Raw genomic sequence first — 7450 nt, 5'->3', positions numbered from 1 at the left:
TGATCTGGCTGTGCCTCTCAGGAGACATCTATATCCAGTTCCTGTCAGCAATGCACCTCTTAGCTTCATCCACCTTATCTAGTTTGGAGGCTGTATGTGTATAGGCCACTCATGGGGTAGACTCTGAATGGCCATTCCTCCAGGCTCTGTTCTAAACTTTGCCTCCCTATCCCTTCAGTAGGGATTCTTCTTCTCCTTTAAAGGAAGGAGTGAAGCATCAGCATTTTGGTCATCCTCACTGGATTTCATTTGGTCTGTGAATCTTGAGGAATTTGAGCATTTGGGCTAATATCCACTTATCAATGAGTGCATACCATGTGTGTGTTTCTGTGACTGGGTTAACTCACTCAGGAGGATATGTATTAGTTCATTCTCTTTGCCTATGAATTTCATGAAGTCATTGTTTTTGAGATCTCTGTAGTACTCCATTGTGTAGATGAACCACACTTTCTGTTTCCATTCCTCTTTTGAAGGGCATCTGGGATCTTTTCATTTTCTGACTATTATAAATACAGCTGCTAAGAACATGGTGGAGCATGTGCCTTGTTGTATGTTGGAGCAGCTTTTGGGTATATGTGCAAGAGAAGTATAGCTGGGTCGTCAGTTAGTGCAATGTCAAATTTTCTGAGGAACCTCCAGACTGATATCCAGAATGGTTGTACCAGTCAGCAATCTCACCAACAATGGAGGAGTGTTCCTCTTTCTCACATCCGTGCAAGCGTCTTCTGTCGCCTGAGTGTTTTGTCTTAGCCATTCAGACTGGTGTGAGGTGGAATCTCAGGGATGTTTTGATTTGTATTTCCTTTATTACTAAAGATGTTGAACATTTCTTTTGGTGCTTCTCAGCCACTCCATATTCCTCAGCTGTTAATTCTTGTTCAGCTCTGAACCGCAGTTTTTAATAGGATTAGTAGTATCCCTACAATGCAACGTCATGAGTTCTTTGTATATTTTGGATATTAGCCCTCTATCAGTTGTAGGATTAGTACAGGTCTTTTCCCAATCTGTTGATTGGTGTTTTGTCCTAACCACAGTGTCCTTTGTCTTACAGAAGCTTTGTACCTTTATGAGGTCCCATTTGTCTACTCTTGATCTTAGAGCATAAGCCATTCGTGTTTTGTTCAGGAAATTTTTCCAGTGTCCTTGTGTTCAAGATGCTTCCCCACTTTTGCTTCTATTCGTTTGAGTGTATCTGGTTTGATGTAGAGGTTCTTGATCCACCTGGACTTAAGCTTTCTACAGGGCAATAAGAAGAGGATGATTTGTACTCCTCCATATGCTGACCTCCAGTGGAACCAGCACCATTTGCTGAAAATGCTATCTTTTTTTCCACGGGATGATTTTGTCTCCTTTGTCAAAAATCAAGTGACAGTAGGTTTGTGGGTTCATTTCTGGGTCTGCAGTTCTATTCCACTGGTCTATCTTCCTTTCTCTGTACCAATACCATACAGTTTTCCACAAGTGCTCTCTAATACTGCTTGAGTTCTGGGATAGTGATTCCCCCTGAAGTCCTTTTATTGTTGAGGATACTTTTAGCTATCCTGGGTTTTTTTGTTATTCCAGATGAATTTGCAAATTATTCCTTCTAAACCTATGAAGAATTGTATTGGAATTTTGATGGGGATTGCACTGAATCTGTAGGTCACTTTGGGAAAAATGGACATTTTTTACCCTCTTCATCCTGTCAACCCACGAGCATGGGAGATCTTTCCATTTTCTGATATCTTCTTCAATTTCTTTCTTCATATACATGAAGTTCTTTTCACACACATCTTTCACTTGTTTGATAAATTCACACTGAGGTATTTTTATGTTATTTGGGACTACTATGAATGGTGTCATTTCCCGAATTTCTTTCTGAACTTGTTTATCTTTTGAGTAGAGGAAGGCTACTGATTTGTTTGAGTTAATTTTATACCCAGGCACATTGCCGAAGTTGTTTATCAGTCTTAGGATTTCTCTGGTGTAACTTTTTGGGTGTCTCAATTATACTGTCCTATCGTCCTCAATAGTGATAATTTTCTTCTTCCTTTCCAATCTGTATCCCCTTGACCTCCTCTTTTTGTCTGATTGCTTTGGCTAATGCTGGGGACAACATACAATGACAGGGACTGCCAGCAGTAGGCCGGGATGGAGACATCTCAGAAGCCTGCAGCAGCTCCTTGTAAAGTAGGGTGGCTTCTGGAACCCTGAGTATCAGGAGACACATCCCACCAGGGGCCCACCATGTGAAATAAGAGGCTGCCTACAGTAGTCCGGGATGGAGACATCTCAGTAGCCCACAGTAGCTCTTTGTAAAAACTGGTTGTTTCCATTTCCCTAACCTTATCACTGGACAAGGGCTGTATAGATTTCATTTGTGTGTGACTGCCTATCAGTAGGTCTTGATGTGCACAATTATTGTATTATATCTGACTTTCCTACTTCTTTCTCCTTCTGCTCTGGTGAATTCTGTGAAACTAGATGTTCCTTGATGTTATGATTTTAGAAAATTGGAAATTGATGCATAGGGGCACAGCACAGCATAGCCCTAGAGGCCCAGTTGCATACTGTGTATTCTCATCTTGGAAAAAATGTAATAACTGCACAATTGTAGTTCCAGAATAAGGTTTGACTTGCAAAGATAGCTTGAAGAAAATAAGAGAAAATGAATTAGAGCCAACATTGGGACCCTAAGAAAGGGAAAAGTTATTGAAGTTAGGATATAAATTTTCCATAATATTTCAGACTGGTTCCTGGATATGGAAGTATAGAATATATAAAATAATATACTAGTAAACTAAGTCAAGCTACTGGAACTCTTATGAGAGTCATTGTGTGCAAGGAACAGAAAGCTAGCTGAATTACTGAGCTAAGAGTTACCTTGATTCTTTCTGGCCACCGCCTGGCAGTTTTGCCTATGTCGTTTATCATTAGAGCTTCACAGGAAAGTGCAGGTAGCTGACCTCGGAGCTTTGATCTCTGAAGTATAAAAGTAAAGAGTTAAAGTTTAAATAACGATAAGTTTACAATTATTATCATTATATTGGCCACAGGCCTGGGTACAGGGGAAGCCTGAAACTTTGGAGAACAGTGTAATTCTTAGTTCTTGGTGAGATGTAGTCATTCTTTGCATTTGATTTGGCAATGATTATAAATGTCTTTTTCCTACCCGCTTTTGGATTATTAATAAAGGAGTGGGGCAAGAGAAAGGCTACAGAACATGTGAAGAGTAAATGAGAGAGAGCATGAGGAAGTGAAGGAGAGAGTAAATGACAGACCTAATGTAAGAACAAATGTGAGAGCGATGAGAGAGCATGAACCTGCCAATGTGTGTAGCTTTACCTTATTACCTCATCATGTGAAATAGCCAATCATATGTGAACATGTCTATGTGTCTCGTTTGAATCCACCAATCCCCGTAACTATGCATCTGCTTCTGTACGCCTGCTTCTGCTTCCCCAAACCCTATAAAAGCCCCATGCTGGAGCTGCTGGGCGCGCTAGTCCTCTGAAGAGACTGTGTGCCCGCAGGTACCTGTGTTTTCCAATAAACCCTCTTGCTGATTGCATCCGAGTGGCCTCGGCTCGGTCATTGGGCGCTTGGGGCTCCTCCTGAGGGAAAGGTCCTCTCGGGAGATCTTTCATTTGGAGGCTCGTCCGGGATTCGGAGATCCTCCGCCCAGAGATCATCGACCACCCACCGGGAGGTAAGCTGGCTGGCGTTTGTCTTGTCTGTCCCCTCTTGTCCTGTGAACAATTGATCAATAGGCTCAGATCTGGGGACTATCTGGGTGGGCCAGAGAAGGAGCTGACGAGCTCAGACTTCTCCCCCGCAGCCCTGGAAGACGTTCCAAGGATGGTTGGAGGAGAGGGAGGTCCGGATCCGTGGCGCCTCCGTCCATTTTCGGAGGGATCCGGACCCTCGATGACTCCGTCTGAATTTTATTGGAGTAGAGGATCCAAGACCCTCGGTGACTCCGTCTGTATTTTTGGTTTCAGTTTGGTACCGAAGCCGCGCGGCGCGTCTGTCTGTTACTTGTTTGACTGTTGGAATTGTTTATCTTCTTTGTGACCTGACTATGGTTTTCTGGACGTGTTGGTGTCTGTTGTTTGTGTTCTGTTTTTGTGTTTGGTATCCCAGAAGCATCTAAGGTGAAGCTGCAGTTTGGGCCAGGTACTGAAGGTACCAGGCACCTGTGGAAATTGCTTATAGGATGCTTTGTCTTGGTCTTGTTTCTCTGGTTTGTTTTCTGTGAAATTGTCAAGTGTCTTTTTGGCTTTTGTTTCGTGTTTGAATTTGGACTGACGACTGTGTTTAAAATCTTGGACTGACGACTGTGTTTGAAACCATGAAACTGTTTGCTTTGTTCGTCAAAGAATTTTACTTGGTCATCTTGGTGCTTAAGTTAAAAATTGAAAATAATTTGCTTGAGAGAAATTGTTTTCTGCCAGGCAGTTTTGTCTCTCTCTCTTGAGCCTCCTCCCCAAGGAGAGATGCCCCAGGTTGGGGGGGGGGGGAAGAAAAGCCCCTAAAATTGTTTCAAAAAAAATCTACAACAAACTGTGAAAAACTTTGTTTTGCCCATCAAAATTTAGAATTCAGACTTTGGCTGTGGCCAAGGTCAGGATTAATGTCTTCTTTTCCATGGGCCTTTAACCCAGTGAGACAGTTTGGTAAAGGGCTGCTACTGAGGTCCTGAAAGTCTCAGGTCAACCGATTACAATTCTTTTGTCAGCCACATGGTATCTAGCACCCAGGTTCTAACCATCTCTCCATCCTTTTGTTATTAGTTGTTACTAGAAGCCTAGTGTCATTTGGAGGCTGGTTCTCTTGAGAGGCAAAGCCACCAAGCCGACGCTGAAGAGAGATACTCCTTGAGGGAAAATCTAAGTTTAGAGAGATAGTCGATAACAGATCGGCTGCCTCTCTGCTCACCTTTCTGTTTCATAGACAAAGCTTGTGCTTATTTGTACAATGGCCTTTTTGTTTTATCTCCTGGTTTAGCTGTGTGACTGAATGCTATTTGCCCTCTTCAGTGGATCTCTATTCTCAAGATTCTCTTGTTTCCCCACCATCCCATTTGAGATGCTTGTTAGTAACTGTTACAGATCTTCTTTACCACCGAGGAAAGACAGAATCCTGCTAGAGGCCAGAAAGAATGTTCTAGACATGGGTGGAAGGCCCTTACTCCTGACTGACTTCAATATGCCTGAAGGTAGGGAGTGCTCCAGGTCTGCTGCCAGGCTCCAAGGGTGGGTCTCTGAGGGGCTGGAAAACGCCCCACCAATCTGGCTAAGATAAAAAAAAAGATATGAAGAGAAAGTTAGAGAAATTTGAAGGGTTAAGCTAAGTTGCTGAGAGTTAGTATAAGTTACAGAGAAAGTAAGGTTGAACAAACAGACAAAAAAGAATAGGAAATTAGAGAGCTAAAGAGAGATAAAAGACAAGAGAGGAACATGTACTGGCCACAGTCGTTAGGGAACCCAGGAAGACAGTACCTGGATACAGAAGAGAATTCCTGGCTAAAAGTCAGTGTGCCTGATGCAAAGAAAAAGGACCCTGGGTCAAGGTCTGCCCCAGGAAGAACAAGAGGGGCCTCTCCAGTGGCTCTTAGGCAAGCCTCTTGGTCCTAGAGTGCTGGCTATGCAAAAAGATAGAAGGAAAGCCTGTCCAGTTGTTGTGTGAATGCGGGGGGCCTAACACTCTGTGCTCCTACGTCCAAATGGACTAGTGTCCGGAGAAAGACCTTGGGTACAGGGGGCTACTGGCAACAAACAATACTTGTGGACTGCTCAGCTTTGTAGGTATTTCCAATAAAAAGCAAACAAACAAACAAACAGCCTTATTACAGTTGCAGCAGGTGCAGGAGAGAAAGCTGGGAGATATCCTGTGCTGCTGCCCTCATGCTGTGATTCTGCAGCAACAACTTCCTTGGGAATAGGAACCTGTATGCAGTGGGATCCCTTGCTGGGCCTGTCATCTCAAAAATAGGGGCTTCGCTAATCCAAAACCTTGGAATCCAGTTTACTTCAGGCCAGGAATGAAGTCAACCATCATTAGGGAAAGAGCAAGGGGAAAATTACATAGGAAAAAATATGCGCCTTAGTCAGAAATGATCCTCAACTTCTAAGGCCTCCACAATCTCCACCCCTCTCTTATGAGCTGTGCATAGTGATGTTGTACAACTCCAGATGGTAGGAAAAGGCAGAGTTCTTTCCAGAAACAATCATACATGATTTTCACCCTGACATCTGTGAGGTGAGGTGGCATCATTTCACAGAGTCAGCACACCCGGGATGAGGACACAGAAGCCACAGATGACAATGCCAAATGGACTCCCTCCTGAACTTATGAAACCATTAAAATTGAGGTTTAGCCTAACCTTAGGCCATTCCACTCCCTGCCCATCCAGCTGATTTTTATGTTTGCTCTGAGTAAAAGATCAGAGTGTAGCCCCAAATATCCTCATGATTGGACTTGGAAATTCAGGAAGAATGATATTATAGAATGGATGGCTATGTGGTTACAATGTGGTAACTAGGTTCTGACCAGGAACCTCGTCCTTAGCCAATGGGGACTTTAAGGTGGGGCCTCCTGCTTGTCCAGTGCAGGCTAAGACTTCAGGGTCAGGCCAGCTCCTGAGCCCTACACAGGGCTGCCTGCATACCCTTGTGATTGCATTAGAGCCAGAGTACTCTCCACCCTATTCTCTTCTCTCCTCTTTGTCACAGCCATGGTCCCCAAGAGCACTGGTCAAACACCTTTATACATCTATCTCTATCTCAAAGTCAGGTTCCCAGAGAATCAATCCCCATAGCTGACCATAAATGAGGATTCACTGTGTGTGTGTATATATAGTATTTTAGAACACAGAATGGGGATTCTTGGTGAAAGCTTCATGGACATGTGTCTTTGCTAGATGTCTTTGCACTGGGATCTTTCCACATGACTTAGATATCCTTGCCATGAGTTCATTACCCATCCCCTTTCCATTTCAGTTTCTTTTTTCTTTTGGATGCTAATGCTCTTTGACATAAGATCCAAGGATGAACTTCCATACTGGGCTATGGTTTCAGACTTGATTTACACCCATATGGCCATTGGGTTGCTTCCATTTGATCTTAGAGGTTGATTAATCTTTCCAGCAAGGCTTCCAGTACTTGATAGGACTGTGCTACATGCTGTCAGAGCAGAGTTATACAGAATTTATATGCTGTCCTTCCACTGATGGTGCTTACCTTTGCCAAGACCTCAAAAAGGGCAGCGCTTGGAAAAATACACTGCAGGCAAAGAAATCATATATGTGGGTCTACCCCTGGCTCTGTGAGAAATGAAAGAGGAATATGTCTTGGCTTACTGGAAGTCTTATCCCAAGTCTAGGGAAGGGGACTCCAGAGAGCACTAAGCCTTCTCCTCATCCATCATAGTCTGTATAGCCTGTGGCTTTCATTTGGTTGGTGTGGTGACC

The sequence above is a fragment of the Rattus norvegicus genome, chromosome 9 (assembly GCF_036323735.1).
Source record: "Rattus norvegicus strain BN/NHsdMcwi chromosome 9, GRCr8, whole genome shotgun sequence".
Lineage (NCBI taxonomy): Eukaryota > Metazoa > Chordata > Mammalia > Rodentia > Muridae > Rattus > Rattus norvegicus.
Note: the sequence above shows the minus strand (reverse complement) of the source record.